General features: G+C 44.5%; 1 long non-coding RNA gene across 4 annotated transcripts in view; it reads left to right on the top strand.

Annotated features, from left to right (window-relative positions):
• The window catches only part of LOC146865455 (uncharacterized), a 482,105-nt gene extending 469,768 nt beyond the window's left edge, over window positions 1-12,337 (top strand). For 3 of the 4 annotated variants that reach the window (XR_014976643.1, XR_014976640.1, XR_014976641.1), the window contains 2 exons: window positions 4,622-4,682; window positions 12,092-12,337. This is a non-coding gene — a long non-coding RNA (uncharacterized LOC146865455). Of the gene's footprint in view, window positions 1-4,621; window positions 4,683-5,769; window positions 6,068-12,091 lie in introns of those variants that run through there. The other variant, XR_014976642.1, reaches the window with a different exon arrangement.
• The last annotated feature ends 5,445 nt before the right edge of the window (window positions 12,338-17,782 follow it).

Here is a 17,782-nt window from a genome sequence, read left to right as displayed (position 1 = left end):
TGTCTGAACTGGGGTGGCAGAGTGGGCTAAAGAACGGTGATGGATTAAACCCAGATCAGTTGACTGGGGGTGAGTGCTTGCAATGTTCAACACTCCGTCCATCATTTCCTTTGGTTTTTGCTTTGTTAGCCATAAGTTGGTAGGGTATGCTCAGACGTCAGTCCCTTGCTCACTTTGCCACTGGATTCAAGCAATCCTGGCTGAAGACGGCTGGAATGGCAGAAACCGGTCCTAGGAAGCTTGTTTCCGGTCAAGGGAAGACATGGCTTGGCAGTTCGGGCTGGACTGTTCCCATGAGGCACAAGGTTTGACTGATTTGCATATGGCCATGTCTGAACTGGGGTGGCAGAGTGGGCTAAAGAACGGTGATGGATTAAACCCAGATCAGTTGACTGGGGGTGAGTGCTTGCAATGATCAACATTCCATCCATCATTTCCTTTGGTTTTTGCTTTGTTCGCCATAAGTTGGCAGGCTATGCTCAGACGTGAGTCCCTTGCTCACTTTGCCACTGGATTCAAGCAAGCCTGGCTGAAGACGGCTGGAATGCCAGAAACCGGTCCTAGGAAGCTTGTTTCCGGTCCAGGGAAGACATGGCTTGGCAGTTCGGGCTGGACTGTTCCCATGAGGCACAGGGTTAGACTGATTTGCATATGGCCATGTCTGAACTGGGGTGGCAGAGTGGGCTAAAGAACGGTGATGGATTAAACCCAGATCAGTTGACTGGGGGTGAGTGCTTGCAATGTTCAACACTCCGTCCATCATTTCCTTTGGTTTTTGCTTTGTTCGCCATAAGTTGGCAGGGTATGCTCAGACGTGAGTCCCTTGCTCACTTTGCCACTGGATTCAAGCAAGCCTGGCTGAAGACGGCTGGAATGGCAGAAACCGGTCCTAGGAAGCTTGTTTCCGGTCAAGGGAAGACATGGCTTGGCAGTTCGGGCTGGACTGTTCCCATGAGGCACAGGGTTAGACTGATTTGCATATGGCCATGTCTGAACTGGGGTGGCATAGTGGGCTAAAGAACGGTGATAGATTAAACCCAGATCAGTTGACTGGGGTTGAGTGCTTGCAATGTTCAACACTCCGTCCATCATTTCCTTTGGTTTTTGCTTTGTTCGCCATAAGTTGGCATGGTATGCTCAGACGTGAGTCCCTTGCTCACTTTGCCACTGGATTCAAGCAAGCCTGGCTGAAGACGGCTGGAATGCCAGAAACCGGTCCTAGGAAGCTTGTTTCCGGTCCAGGGAAGACATGGCTTGGCAGTTCGGGCTGGACTGTTCCCATGAGGCACAGGGTTTGACTGATTTGCATATGGCCATGTCTGAACTGGGGTGGCAGAGTGGGCTAAAGAACGGTGATGGATTAAACCCAGATCAGTTGACTGGGGGTGAGTGCTTGCAATGTTCAACACTCCGTCCATCATTTCCTTAGGTTTTTGCTTTGTTCGCCATAAGTTGGCAGGGTATGCTCAGTCGTGCGTCCCTTGCTCACTTTGCCACTGGATTCAAGCAAGCCTGGCTGAAGACGGCTGGAATGCCAGAAACCGGTCCTAGGAAGCTTGTTTCCAGTCCAGGGAAGACATGGCTTGGCAGTTCGGGCCGGACTGTTCCCATGAGGCACAGGGTTAGACTGATTTGCATATGGCCATGTCTGAACTGGGGTGGCAGAGTGGGCTAAAAAACGGTGATGGATTAAACACAGATCAGTTGACTGGGGGTGAGTGCTTGCAATGTTCAACACTCCGTCCATCATTTCCTTTGGTTTTTACACCTGTGAGGAGGCCTGAAAGACTGGACTTGCTCCCACTTGTACCCAGGACAAAGAAATGGACTCCAAGGCTTAGTTGGCTGACCTCCTGTTCAGCTACATGGAGTCAAAAGCTGTTTGAGCCCAGCTCTCCTGTTTTGACTGGATTTGCCCCGGTCCCTGCTGACGGTTTCTGTTGGATTGAATCCTGACCCTCAATGCCATTCCTGAGGTCCTGGAAACCTTGGCTAGTGACAGGGTGCACTCCTCCTGCATAACCCAAAATGTAGGATTATAAAGTTTTTGCTAACTTTTTGTCTGCAGAACTGTTGAGGGACTTGGACCAAGCTATCAGCTGATCATCGTAGGTGAACCTGACTACACCACACCTCCTGCTACATTCTTCTCTGCAGCAGCAAATCCATTTCAATTGGACCAATGCAAACTGGCATCCGATGATGTTGAACCATCCTCGACTAGCAACCAAGCCTGCAGTGTTGCCCCGCTGAGGAAATCTAACTTCCAGAAAAGTCCAAAGATAGAAAGCTTCACCGGGCCCTAAGAAGCACATCATCCGATCAACTTTGATTACTTCCCGGTACGAACTCTGGAGTTTTCGTGGCATGAGCTTTTCCCGCCATCATCAACGACTTCACAGAGACCTCGCTTTTCATCATCCTGTTGTTGATGAGCTCGTCTTCATATCCATTCTGCAGCCTTGTCCCACTGAAGACTCTCCCTTCTATGAAATTTTCTAAGGAGCACATTTACTAAGGACTTGTGTGGTCCTTACATGACACAGGCAACGCAGGTCCTTAAATGTGATTCAAAAAGTCAACTAAGGAGTGATTTGCGCCACTTTGAATTAATTTGTAGAGAAATGGCGAGCATTGTATTGCGTTACATTTCATTGTGGTATGACTTCCATTGGTGGAGAATGGGAGTTCCTGTGCATCCCCCCATTAAATTTGATGCAATCTCAGATTTAATAAAGACAGTGAACATGAAATTACACTAAAATGGTGTGCCTACCACCACAGAGGCATGAGGAAGAGAAATAACCTTATTTCTCCTTGTTACTTCCTCTTTCTATGTGTATACAAAGAGGAAATTCCCTGTTGGGGTTGTTTTTATGCAGGAAGTTAACCCTTTCTCCACACAAAATATCCTGCCTGTAACGCAGGCACCCCCACAGCATGGCACAAGGGTGTCTGCGGTGGCACTAAGCAGCAGAACACAGTGCGGCAGCACTAAGAGAGAGAAGAAGTGCGCCACATCTTTGTAGATGTGGCACATTTCTGCTCTCTCCATGCTCCTTGTTCCTTGCCTTGCTGTATTGCTTTACTTGAAATATTAGTAAGTCTGCCCCTAAGTGTGAAGGTCACTTTCCGACTGGGACAAATCCAACCTGTATATCTGACTTGGACTCCATTGTGGTTGACCTTAACCTTGTCCCCATCCAGCGAGGCCAGTTACCTGAGGTTGACTCTTTGTGCCTTTTTATTTACAACTTTATAAAAAATCATATCTCTGGTTCCCCCATTTTTATGTCATTTTGATCATTAAATTATTCTTTATTTTTATGAATTGGAGTGAGATTTCTATTGTGTTGTGTTTTCAACTTTTCAACTGTTTTGTTTCTCCTAAATGCTTACACATTTTCTTAAGTTAAGCCTGTCTGCTCTATGCTATAGATACTAGGGGTTGAGCTCAGGTTTAAATTACTGAAACCTTTGCTGGACAAAACAGGAATAGTGCCATTATACTTGTGGTGAACTACTATCCACCCCAACTAATAATCCACCTTCTCATATATTTCATTATGCAACTCTTGGTTCCCTTTTGTGTACACATCTACAAAAATTAGAGATTTTTTTAAAATTCTTCTAGTGAAGGGAGGTTTAAACATCACACAACAATGCAATCTTTTAATTAAAATTAAATTGCACTTTGGCTGTTAATTCCATATTCTCTTCCACTTGTGCTCTTAGCGACTTTGTATGCAATGTTTCGGCTCATTATTAATATCCTTCATCAGGATACATAAATCATTTTCTGGCTATCCCCATCTTTATTCAGTCCTCTGTGTCTTTGTTATACCAGAAGTTAATCCTTACACAAGAAAATGTTATACATGTTCCAAGATGAATCAGTGTCCATCATTTATATGTAGCAGAGGTACCAAATTTTCTTTTATCCTTGTCACAATTTTCTCTAATGAGAAGGGCAGCCCATGGGTAGCCGTACCATCAGGGGCAGATAGTCCACAGAAGGACAATGAAGCAAAGACAGATGCACTGTTATCTCCTGAGCAATCTCTTCTCTCCACTTACCTCTACAATGAATCCAAAATATAAAGGCGAGCAGTGGGGAGGTACATATTAGGCTGCAAGCCTGTCTATCTGCTTGCATCGAAGGTGGGTATGGAGAAATTTAGAGAATTTAAATTAATAGTCCCTCAGCACCAAGATCTAGATTGTGGCCAACTTAGTTTCATCAAATGTTAGCCACAAAATGACTGAGTGAAAAATCGCAAGTTCACTCAGGTCACCAGGTGACTGTCATTTTTCCCAATGGTAATGCAGCACAGGACTTAAGAGAAATTCATGTGTCTGATTTCCCACTCATTGATGGTCATACCAATAAACCTGTGTAAATGATTAACAATTGGAACTTTTCTGGAAAAGAGGCCCGCTCAAAAAATCCCTGGAATGTTACGGTGACCCTAAGTATGGAGCAGTCATCTAGTGCTAAGTGTAGTAGTCAATTTGTTGATTTTTGTGTAGTGTAGATTTTCAACACAAATTAAATGCATAAACTTTATTAGCTGTATGCAAGAAACATTCTGTATAACTTCCTGTTTATTTTTAATTGTAGACGAAATATAGGATGAACGACGTAATATAGGATCAACGTACAACACGCATTTCAAGAGGCGGTAAGTAGATACTTTCATTTCTATTTTCATTCATGTTCTTACATTCTATGTTTACAGCGTCTGTTTAAGCCGCCTTAAAAGATGGTTCGAGCGCGAGGTGGGGAATAATAATGCCTGCATGTTTTCTCCAAGCGACTTGATAGGCAAATAGCAGCAGATGAGGGCACTGGTGGAGAACTACTTTATTGTTATTATTGCAAATATGACAACAAGAAAGGACATTTACCACATGGTAAGCTGCGCCTGTAAGATATGGTATTCCACAAATGATCAGACAGCTTGATAAATGAGCCCTATTGCAGGATGGATCAGAGCGGTAACCATGTTTTAAAAAATATATAATAAAGCCAGCTCTGCGCGCGATCTTTCCCTGATCATATTACCCATGGAATGAAATCCTCTTATCCAGACATTAGAGGGCTCCATACCAGAAACTTCACCTAAACACGTCTTGTAGTGGCATGAGGTACTTAGGTTTTGTAGTGGGCGCTGTTTTGAACCCTGAGGTACGTTAAGGAGGTGGCAAGACAGGAGAAGGAACAAAGCAACCAGTAATGGGTTATGCATTCCAAGAGAAAAAAAATGCAAGACGTATCTGCCTTAAAAATAAGGGGAAAACTCAAGACCCATCTACCCTAAATAAATTTGATTCAAAGCAATGCAACCTTCCAGCCCTCTGCGAGCCCCGCTGCCTGCCCTGCGATGCATTAAAAGATGCTATCAGTGCGGAGGAGCCACCGTGGGCCTCTGGCAACAGCTAATACCTTCTAAGCTGTACCTGACTGCATTGGAAATGTCGCAGCAGATTGGTATAGCGGGGAATAATGAACCGCTGCACCCCATTGAAATGTAATTACACAGGCCTCTTGTTCCTGAGCCCATAAGGTGAAGGGAAGATGAAGAGGGACGGTAAAAACCGCTGACCCTTCAAAGTTTAATTTACGTTCTGCATTCATTCGCCCTTCTCAGAGGTTTCAGAAAGGTCATAATTTAGGGGATTTTTTTTGCAGGTGATAAATGGTCTGTGTGTTTGTGTTCACACGCACCGATTGATTTGTTATAGGGCAAATATTGTTTTTCTTTACAGCCTGGGGTGCTTACCTAAGCAAAGAGCCGACCAGCAGAGGATTCCTACCGGGAGACCGGGTGTAAAAAAGATGACCAGCGCTCCCGCTGAAAGGCGGCGCGCGCCACACCTGCATTATTTTGAGGAGGTGATCCATTGCGCCAGCCCTTCCCCCAGGAGATCACCCATACTGCGCGAGCCACCTGCACCCACAACCCTTCCCAGCCTTATAACCTCCTAGGAAAACAACTGACTGCCTGGCATCGACAGATGACAAGTGTTAAAACTTTCGATCCCTTGATAAAATAAAAGGGAACAAAAATTCACAGGTTTGTTAGGGCAATTTTCCCGCCTTTCCAGCCTTGGATGGGACTCCGGTTTCCGGGCACAGCTCATGCATTATGCATCAGCGCTGCCTGCAAGTGACAGCCCCTCAGCCAGCGTCTTCTTGAAAAGCAATGGCGCTAATCAAAGTCGACACATTTGAATGTCCAGACACACACACAGAGAAATTTACTAATCAAAAAGTGTATTTCCTAGGGCTGTCTCCAGAGAAATCCAGGGGAAGAAATTGGAATAATTTATTAGCTTACAAGTTTTCGTTGACAGTTAGCCCAAGGCTATTTATCTCTGTAATAGAGAACGTCTCCAATGTGGCAAAATTGACCAAATCAAACAGCTTTGATCAGAAAATGAATCTGGCAAGCCTGTCTGTCTCAGCGTCTCCAGGGAAAGGCGGGAAACAAACAAAAAGATTTAACAAGTGGTCAATATGAGAGGGAGAGAGAAAGTGAATTTGCAGCCTGGGAAGCCACGAGACTGGAATATCTTCACAAGCACCGAAATGAATTACCGAGGAAATAAATGATGTTTCACATCATAACATTTAACACTGTGCTTGTGCTTAATCTAAATGAAACAGCCCAAACTGAGATGTGATTCTAGCTTCGCCACTATGATAAATATCTGAGTGAGAACATCATTACCTTTCCCTAAAAACAGACAGTAGAATTTATTCAGCTTCATTATGTCATCATAACCTCAATTATCATGGAGAATATTACCAAGTCTACCCGCTACGTTGACGCCAAGATGGATGATGGTCGGTTGGAGACAGTGTAATTCCACGGCGCGGGAAATGATAAACAAGGCTTTAATCTGCGGAAGAGATATGCCGCATATTGACCGCTAGATAAATATCAGCGTGTACAATGAAACAAGGTCTAATTACAGACACATTAGAAAGTGGATGGTTACATTACATTGAGCGCAACCCTGGCTCAGAATATTGGAACAATACATTATTTTCTGCAAATTAACTGTCTCTAGTGTCACCTGAGCCCATCTCATTCCGCCAAATGCTTTTCAATGAACTTTCGCAAGAAAGACTCCAGGTAATTGCATGCAGTGTTGAGGTTGCTAAGAATGATGCTTGGTTTGAGGCTTTTGGAATTGATTTCAGGAGCAGGTACTGTAAGAGCACAATGTTAAAGCCAAAGTAACTATGTTCATGACTGTCAAAGTGTGAACATTTATGGTATAATTTAGAGATGGGTAACATTGGGACATCTTCTAAAAACCAGCAACAGTCCTTATGTCTCCCTGTTCACCTGCCCCTCCCTCCTCCTGCTTCATGTAGAGTACAGGCAAAACAGAGAACCCGATCGCAGCTCTGACAGGGTGGTATCCCTGCCCACACAAGAGGACCCTCCAAAGATGGTGGTGATCTAGTCACTGAATAAAAAGCCTCATTTAAGATATGTGTGGGGAGGTGGGAGTGCCAGCTCTCCGATGTGGGTGCAGAAATACCTCTGCCATTCCGGTGTAGGAGTTCTTCGAGGGTGACTGTAACCAGGGGGTGACCTGAAAACTCTGTTCCAGTACCTGAATTGGCACTGAAAGTCCCCATACATCCACTCCTCAGAAACCTTCACATTCTGCAACATGTATAGACCTTTCTCACTCTGATAGCAAAATACGCAGTGCCACCATGCAATGCTCAATTAGCAGATACAGTGGACAAGTCAGAAGAAAGCCTACATGGCGATTATAACCAAAATTGTCTATAAATCCCAAATTTAACATCAGAAAGGCACCACACGTCCAAATATAGCACTTCCATGCCTGACTCCAGCAGCAACAACAAACGCTGCATCACCACTCAAAACTTAAGAAGTGGGATCAGAGGACATGTTCAGCTGGCAGCCTCCATAGGTGGCAGCAGCTATGAATGGTCTGCAAACTCTGAATCAGCTTCCATACTGGAATTTTATCTCTGAATGTATCATCTTCACACAGTCCTCTGCTTTCCGCAACAAGCATACACATTTCTGCTTCATCATTTGCAAGGGCTGAACCCCTTCAGGAGGAACTTTTTCAAAGCAGAAGAGTCGATGTAGGTAGTTATATAATGATTTTAATAACAAATCCCGGGAAATACAAAGGAATATCTAGAGATGACATGGTGGAATCCCAGGGGACCATAATCCTTAAGCCGAGCAGAACACAGAGTTTAAATTATTCATGCTAAGATTGAACTCAGAAAGTACCCAACAGAGTAGAATCCTCCATGTATCATGACCTCAATAAAGGCAATTCAGCATAAATCTAGTCAACCAACTGATGCTGACAACTGAGCCCGTGTGTCACTGCAGCAAATTGCACTGTGCTACAGTTTCAAATGTAATCACAGACACCATACATACATAATATTATTTTTCCCCCCAGAGGGAGAACAACAGGGAGATGGAAAAGAGATGGAAGGAGAGAGAGGGACAGAAAAGTTCTAAATGAAAGAAAACACTCAAATCCACAATCCCTTTTCAACTGCTCTAAATATTTCTAGCACTAAAGAAAATTTGACAAATTCTCCATGTTCCTCAAAGAAAACAAAAATGAGATCTCTGTTCTAAACACGACTGCTGACATACCACCAGAGTCCTTAGCACACAAAACATCAGAGGAATTGGCAGACGTCATGGAGCTAACTCAGACTTAAAGAACACTCTCTCTGCCTTCCAGCCTTCATCCTACTTTATGAAAATCATCCTAGCAGCAATAATGAAAGACAGAAGCATGTACATAAATCATTTCATAGTTAATGCAAAATACACTTTTATAACATCTAAATGCCAAAAAGTGGTGGTCAAGCTACTAGTTTTCCCAGAAAGCCTGATGGGGACCACAGAGGCTTAAGCCATTTCTGCATCGTTTCTAGCCTACCCTTTAGAGCAAGAGTTCTAGAGAGATTTGTTGAAAAAATACAAAACACCTTTTAGATCACAACCTACATGATGATTTTCATTCAAGGTTCCGGCTTTCTTGGCTATTTGACCTGTCGATTGATTTGGACTTAGTCAACCATGCCTCCTTTGACCCTTTCAATGGTCCACATTAACTATAACTATCTAACACACCCTCAAAACCATTACCACTTCAACAAGGAGTCTCACAAAGGTACATCCTCTCAACTCTTCAACTTGTAATAGAACCCCTTACTCTCTTCTATGACAATCCAAGATCTCTTTCCGCTTATATGCTGATGATACACAGCTGTATATGAAAGTTTCCTTATCAGAGGACATAACCAATCTTGCAAATATCTTGACAAGCCTCCATTTGGATGACCCTGCATCACCTCAAACCGAACACACAGAAAACATATTGTAAATCTCAGGCCAGCCATTCTTGAAAGTGCAAACTCTTTGGGATTCAGTCTATATAAGCACCTGAATCTTCAAAGACATATCAAAGCTTTAGCAAACAGTGGTCAACACCAAATCAGACTACTTTGAAGAATCAAGTCCCTCATCCCAACTGAATATTTCAAAATTGTAGTGTAATCTCTTGTCCTTTAAATACTCCACTATGGCAAATCTCTACTGACAGGCATACTCAGAATGTATCTGACACCTTTAAACGCAGTCCTTAAAGTTGTAGCTAACTTGGCATCGTGCTCAATCAAATCAGACTACATCTTTCCTATCATTAGCACTCTAATCTGGTCCCCACAAATGTCAGAAGCTTATTTAAGCAGGCTTGCATAATTCATAAGGCTATGAATGCTGGAACACCAGGCTACCTAACACACAAATGACCCATCTCAGGTGCCTCTCTCTTGCTCTCTTGCTCCAAAGTGCTGAATCTCTTACTCTGGAAACCTAAATAAAAAACTCAGAAACAATCCTTCTCTAAAAAAATTCGCCGACAATCTAGAATTCCATTAATCTAGAATGAACCCTTCATTTGCCCTATTTAAGAACAAGATTAATGCTCCACTCTTTCAGTGCCACTTCTAGTGAGGATCAGATTGGATGGGGTACACTGACAAAATATCGACACCCAAAATGTCCCCATAAAAAAATATTGTGACCAAAATATCGATGTAAAAAATATCCACATCCTATACTTGTAATGGTAAGTGCAGAAATATAAAGAAAAAATATTGATGTCATAAATATAGCTGTACAAAATATTGTTGTATATATATATATATCAATCATTAATTAATACATATTAAATATGTTAAAGAATACACTTAATTAAAAATAAATGCATTAGATTTAATATACATTTTAACAAATATAACAAATAAACTTAACTAAAAAAAGTTAAACATGCATATATAATAATTAATGCACCAAAGAAGAGTCCGGTCGGGTGGAGGCTGTCACTTGGGCGGTCCGTGGTACTTCTGGTAATTGGAAGTTGTTGGATTTGTATATGACAGTCCGTGGTACTTCTGGTAATTGGAAGTTGTTGGATTTGTATATAATAATTAATATACGCCAATCTTTTGGTTGGCTGGTGGGAGAAGCAGGTGCTCTGGGGTGAAGGAATGGAACATTGGACAAACAGGGTCAGTATCTGGCTTAGATTTATCGATGACATATTTTTTGTATGGGAGGGTGGAGAGGACGAACTAGTGTTGTTTTTGTCAGAACTTAATGAGAATGCCCTGAACCTAAAATTCACGATGCAGTATAGCCAAAAAACTGTTGACTTCCTAGATATTAGGGTGACAGTGCGAGAAAACAAACTAGAGACTGATTTATTCAGAAAAAGCACAGCGGGTAACTCTGTTCTCCACGCAACGAGCTGCCATCCTCACAATTTTAGGTGGAGCATACCCTTCGCTGAGTTCCTTCGTGCGAAAAGAAATTGTAGCACGGAGGAATCATATGTAAGAAACAAAAAAGAGATGTCAGAGAGATTCCTTGCCAGAGGATATCCTTACATGATGCTGAAGAGAGGTGAGAAAAGAGCAGATGCCATTACGAGAAGCGAGGCATTGTACAAAGCACCGAGGAGCAAACAAATTGAAACAGAGGCACCTATCAGGTTGATTACCACCTTTAATTCACAATCTAATCTTTTCCAGCAGATTGTTAAGAAAAGATGGGATATCCTGACGCATGATAAGATACTCAAACAAAAGCTAGGTCCATATCCAGCGATCACCTACAGAAAGGGCACCTCGATTAAAGATATGATGGTAAGAAGCCACTTCAGTAACACCAAACCCACCTGGCTAGACAAAATAGGAGGGTTCCATCGTTGTGGAAAATGTAAAGCGTGCAGCCACAGCGTTAATGTTAAAGAGGTAGTCCTTGAGAGAACTAAGAGAAAGTGGTATATTCGAAAGAATATACAATGCAGCACAGATTTCGTAATCTATGTGATCACTTGCCCTTGTGGCAAGTGGTACATAGGTTCCACCACTTTTCCAGTGAAGAAGAGAATACTGGAACATTGGCGTGCCATAACCAACAAAGACTTTAGTTACAGTACAGCCAGACACTTCCATAACAAACACAATGGAGATTGGACTAAGGCAAAAAATGTTGCCCTAGATACTATAACCAAAGACCCCAGAGGAGGGAACAGAATTCAGGCCCTGCGTAGAGCAGAATCCAAGTTCATCTTACAAGCAGGAAGTGTAGCCCCATTCGGGATGAACAATGATGAAGAGATGCATGTGCATCTGTAAACTGTATGTTGTTGATAGATGTGGTTTCAGCCTCAAGACATCCAGTTACTCCTGTTCCGTGTTACATGAGTTCAGTTTAGGTTGCAATTTTAGCTGCTGTGTACGGTAATATTCATGAAACATTTAGTTAATTGTACCAGAAAATGTATTCATGTCTTTAAAATAGGCCACCAACAAAGACTGCAGAAATTATTTTGGTTTGTTTTATGTCCCCTGTTGTAGATATGCATTTAGATCTAAATTTTTAATCCTTTGGTAGGTGAAGTCCAGATATACTACATTAGAAATGTGTGTTTCACGTGATACTGTACTGTGTGTTTTAATATATATTCCACTTTTGTTTTCTACATCTAGATGGGACCTGGAAGCTTTCAGACACCACCGTTACCGTTATCTGATACGAGCACGGAGCATTTGGTGACTATTGTTTAGCACCATCTCCTTAAGGGTCACCCTTATACTTATTTTAGTATTTAGAGTTCTAAACTCGCTGTTCTTGAGAAAGATAGGGTACTATACCTTGATTCCTGGTGGGACCTGTGAAGAATGAATTGTTTATCCTATTTGTATATCTCTTCGGTGGTAAACCTACGTGTTAGTTGACTTACTATAAGTTTGATAATGTACTTATATAAATACAACATAATGAAGTATGTTAATTCTGCATGTCTTCCATATACATGTGATTTTCACGGAGACGCACTAGAAAATGAATGGTGTTCCTTTGAATTCTCTAATTATGTTTTTATGTTTGGAAATGCCATTGCACAGCAGTTAGATGGATAATAAGTCAATACCATCAATATTTTTTCTTTTAAACTAATGAACTGACGAGTCTGTTGTTTATGTTCTTGTATGACTTTAAATACACTGAACCCGGAACCTATGGTCATGTGACCAAGAGCTCGTTTGCTCGAAACGCGTCATTTTGTTTGCCCGTAAAAAATAAAATATTGCAATTCAACTGGATTCGTGTGGCTCGTACTTACAGAAGACGAAGGATCTGTGAGCTGACAGAGAATAATTAATATATATATATATATATTTACTTTAAAACAATTATTAAACGAAGAATTTTTATGTATTTTATAGTTTTTAAATTATATAAATATTTAACAAATAAATATTCCATTAACATAAAATCTATTTAAAAAACATTCTAATATAAATTTAAACATTAGACCATTTAAAAATCTTTAAACTTACATTTCTCACTCCAGTGAGTGCAACAGTAGGGAAAATGTTGAATAGCGGAGGGGTAAAAATTACTATTCACACGCTAATGAGTGCATCAGTAGGGAAAGTGTTGGTTAGCGGAGGGGAAAAAATTACTATTCCCACTCCAGTAAGTGCAAGTGTAGGGGAAGTGTTGGATAGTGGAGGGATAACATTTACTATTCCCACTCCAGTGAGTGCACCAGTAGGGAAAGTGTTGGATACAGGAGGGGTAAAAATTACTGTTCCCACTCCAATGAGTGTAACAGTAGGGAAAGTGTTGGATAGCAGAGGGGTAAAAATTACTATTTCCACTCCAATGACCTCAACAGTAGGGAAAGTTTTTGATAGCGTCGAAATAAAATTTACTATTCCCCATCCAGTGAGTGCAACAGTAGGGAAAGTGTTGGATAGCGGAGGGGTTACAATTACTATTCCCACTCCTGTGAGGGCAACAGTAGGGAAAGTGTTGGATAGTAAAGTGGTAAAAGTGACTATTCCCACTTCAGTCAATGCATCAATAAGGAAAGTTTTGGATAGCGGAGGGAAAACATTTACTATTTCCACTCCAGTCACTGCATCAATAGGGAAAGTGTTGGATTGCGGAGGAGTAAAATTTACTATTCTCACTCCAGTCAGTTAAAAATTAAAAACAAATAACATGTCATCAACAAAATAAAAAAAAATGTAAGTTAAAAAAAAATATAAATATGTTAAAAATAAAAATATATTTAATATTAAAAATAAAAACATATTATAATGTTAAATACATATCACAAATACCTGCAAATGTTATATTGAATAAAATAAAAAAAACATTTTCAAACAAGTAACATTTTTTAGTTAGAAATCATTTAAGAAAAACATTAATTATTGCATAAATTTAGTCTATTTACTTCCTACCCTATAACACCACACAACTCACAACCCACATCGAAAATCTTTTTTTTTACATAATTAACATAATTAATAATCAATCAAACAAATATTATTAATTAAAAAACAAATTAAACCACATAAAATGTAATTAACTTCCCAACCCTTACACCTATAATCCTCACAACCCACACCTAAAATTAAACTGTAAAAAAGTTGGTTACACAATCAAAAAACCTTTTCAATTAAATAACTAATAGCATTTAACATCTATTTATAAAGTAAGTAAAATTAATTTACTCTCCACCCTTCACCCCTATAAACCCAAAACCCACACCCCAAAAAATAATTAAACAATTACACTAATTAAGTATTAATTCATTACTTAATATTAATTAACAACAACTTATTAATAATTAAAAATAAATGACTTCCCACCCTTTACCCCTCTAATCCCTACAACCTGCATCTAAAATTAATTACACAATCACCATAATTAACTGTCAATTAATTAATATTAATCAACAACTAATTAATAATTAATTACAAATAAACTACTCCCTACCCTTTACCCCTTTAAATCCGACAACCTGCACCTAAAATTAATTACACAATTGCCATAATTAATTGTCAATTAATTAATATTATTTAACAACTAATTAATAATCTATTAAAAATACATTACTTCCCACCCTTTACCCCTATAAACCCCACAACTCACACATAAAATTTACCCAAACAAATATAAAGCACAATTACCATTATAAAGTCTAAATTAAAATAATATTAATGGGGGGCGTGGTCTCGCCAGGAATGGAGTAGGACGTGGGTCGTTGCCGCTCCGGGCCGCCGCTGCCATCAACCGCCTCAAACAGCGGTGTGACGGCGGCAACTGGACCTGGACAGCAACCCCTGGAGGGCGGAACACTGGGGGCAGCGGCCTAGGGGGTCGGTGACAGCTGCAGAGGCCGTTCCACACCTTACAGACGAAGAGTCGGGTGCCGGCCGTGCTGTCCGCCATTTCCTCTTCGCCCGATCTGCGCGCCCAGCGCTTGGCGGGTCCCGAGCAGAAGGGACATCGCGCTGGTGGCTGCCGGGGAGACTTTGCCTGGTGGTCCTGGCAGTTGCGGACTGCGGGAGCTGTGGGAGCGGAGATCCCGAGACCCGAGCGGCGGCTGCAGTCTTCAGCGTCTGGACCTGGTAGGCCGGGAACTCCCGGGTGCGCTGGGAGCTTGCTGCGGGCCCGGTGGAGGCCGTTGATGGCGTTGGGTGGAGGAGGCGGCCCGACGCGGAGGGACGAGAGTGGTGGCCTTCTGAGGGTGTCGCCTGGCTGGTGTGCTTGAGAGCACGGAGTATGAGGAGCACCCGCCGCCATTTTGTGTGCTGAAGCGTGTGCGGCCTGGTGGGGAGGATGGACCACGAGGCGGCTTGGTGAGAGCAGCGGCTGGGGGAGAGCATCGCTCCTGGTGTGCCCGCATCCCGGTGAACTGTTGCCTGCTGACTGCATGTCCCCCACCCTATGCGGATGATGTGATCTGTCCGGCACCCTTTCAAACTGCACTCTGGGGCCACGGGGTGGTAAACTGGCACTGAGTCGGTGGGAGGCACTTGCTGCACCACGCCCTGGGGACCAGCGACTACCGGCGCACGACCGGGAGCGGGAGCGGACAAGCGAGCTGCCGGAGTGGGACAGAGCGGACCCCGGCACCTCGCGCTGCTGTGCCACCTCTGGGAGTTGCTTTGGGGCCCTCGACCCGGCGGCAGCATCGCCGTACTGGCGGCCTGGCTTGAGGCCTACTGGGGGCCACAGGAGGACGCCTCGACCTGGGGCACTGTGACCTCGATCTGCTTGGGACCTGTGCAGGCCATTAAGGGCGGGGAGAGAGACTTGGCACCACGCTGCACGGGATTCCTGTCAGCCGGGGGGCGCGGACTGGGCGTTGGCAGCGGGTCCCGCGAGGACGTACATCAGCGGACCCTGGCCTGGGCCCTGCCTGATCTATAGTGGACGGCCTGTGGCGGAGCCCCCCCGGAATAGTGCCTGGGCCTGGAGGAGGAGAGAGGCTTTGGGTGCTTTGCCACTCACGATCCAGGCTGTCGGCTGCCCCTGGCTTCCCTGGGTGGGGAGCCCTCTGAGGGGGTGCGATTCCCCTGCCCTGCGGGGGTGGGGGTGATTCCCGGTTCCAGGCCCTGCTGACTGCCTGACCGTGGCCCCACCTGGTGGACCGGGACTGGAACGGCGACTTGCTGAGTGCTGCGGCGCCCCCTCTGCATCCCCCCCATTGGACTGAGTTGGTGGGACCACTTCTGGAGGGCATGTTGAGTGTTTGACAGCCCTGCACAGCGCTGTGGATTGGGATCTTGCTGCTTCCCCTCTCCTGGTGCGGAGCTTGCCTTCCTTCACCTCGTCTCTACAGTGCTGCGTCTGGAGGACCTTCTGGAGCACGGCGCCCTGGGTCACCGATTCGTCGACTGGGTCCCCACTGCCACTCCTGGGTTGCGTGGCTGGGAGGTCTGAGCTCTACGCTGAGTGGGCGTTTGAGGAGTCCAGGGTTCTCGCTCCTTCCCATCGAGAAACTGCCCTCCGGCACTCTTGCAGCATGACCCGCACAAAGCCAGGGAAAGAGCCACCCGCAGCCCCCAAAGACACTTCAGTCAAGGACTTGTGGAGCGAACCGAACGCAACATTGACGGGCGCTGCATCATCGGACCTTAGTGCCTCTGCAGAGCCAGTCACGCAATCCTTCATGGCGTCGTTCATGCAGGAGCTTAAGACAGAAATCGGGTCGCTCCGCACGGAGGTCCAAGCGTGTGTAAAGGAGCTGCGGAGAGATGTGGGGGAGCTCGGTGGCCGGGTCGACGACTTGGAGAAGACCTTGGATGCACGTACGAAAGACCAAGAACACTTATGGCAGTGGCTTGCCACTTTGGAAGAACAACATGTCGAGCTTCAGATTAAACAGGAGGATTTGGAAAATAGGGGGTGCCGGAACAACATACGCATACGGGGGGTACCAATTGGAGCAGAAGGAGCGGATATAATGTCATTCGTGGCGGACCTGCTTCATGACATCCGAGGAGATGACGATACTTCGCCGCCCACCCTGGACCGTGCACATAGGGTCTAGGGACCGACTGGAAGGCCAGGACTTATCCCTGACATCCTGACACGGGTCCATTTCTTTGTCGAGAAAGAAGCCATTCTTAAAGCGGCTCGAGATAAACCTGAAATCCTCTGTGGGGGTAAGTCCATTCAGTTGTTTCAAGATCTGGCCCCTACCACACTCCGGCGCCAGCGGGACTTCCGGCCCATTACGGACAAGCTGAGGGAACTCAACATCCGGTATCAATGGGCCCATCCCTTCGCCCTCATGTTTCAGTGGGAATCCAAGCGTCGTGTGCTGCGATCCTACCGAGAGGTGGCCCAGCTGCTTCAGATCCCGGATACCCCGCCGGCCAGCCCCTCGCGCCGCTCTGCCAACCTCCGAGTCCCGCTGAAACCGCAGTGGTCCACGGTGCGCCGCCCTAGACACCCCTCCTCACCGGATGGAAGCAGATCCTCCCGAGACAAGCAAGATATCATAGAACACATAAAATCCCTGGAGGGTGGCCCGTCGCCGTCTGGATCACAAGCGTCCGCTCCCAAATAAACATTCTCACTACTAGCATCCTCCCTGATGGCAGCTTTGGAACTGAAATGGCTGTGGACATGGTCAGCCTGCGGCTGCCTTGATCGTTCCTCCTTCGGCGCCCTTGACGCCTCCCTCGGGGGCGCACTTCTGCCCAATCCTCGGCGCGACACCTGTACTGCTGAGGCGGTGGTCCGGAGCGGACCCTCGACATCATGGACTCACAGATAAGCGATGACAAACCCCCACTCCTATTTCTGGGAGAGTGACATCTCCGGGACAGCCTGTGCCGTGGTGCCTGGCTACTCCCTAGACTGGAATAGGC

Source organism: Triturus cristatus, chromosome 2_1 (assembly GCF_964204655.1).
Source record: "Triturus cristatus chromosome 2_1, aTriCri1.1, whole genome shotgun sequence".
Taxonomy (NCBI): Eukaryota; Metazoa; Chordata; class Amphibia; order Caudata; family Salamandridae; genus Triturus; species Triturus cristatus.
Note: the sequence above shows the minus strand (reverse complement) of the source record. Positions and strands in the feature narration are given on the sequence as shown.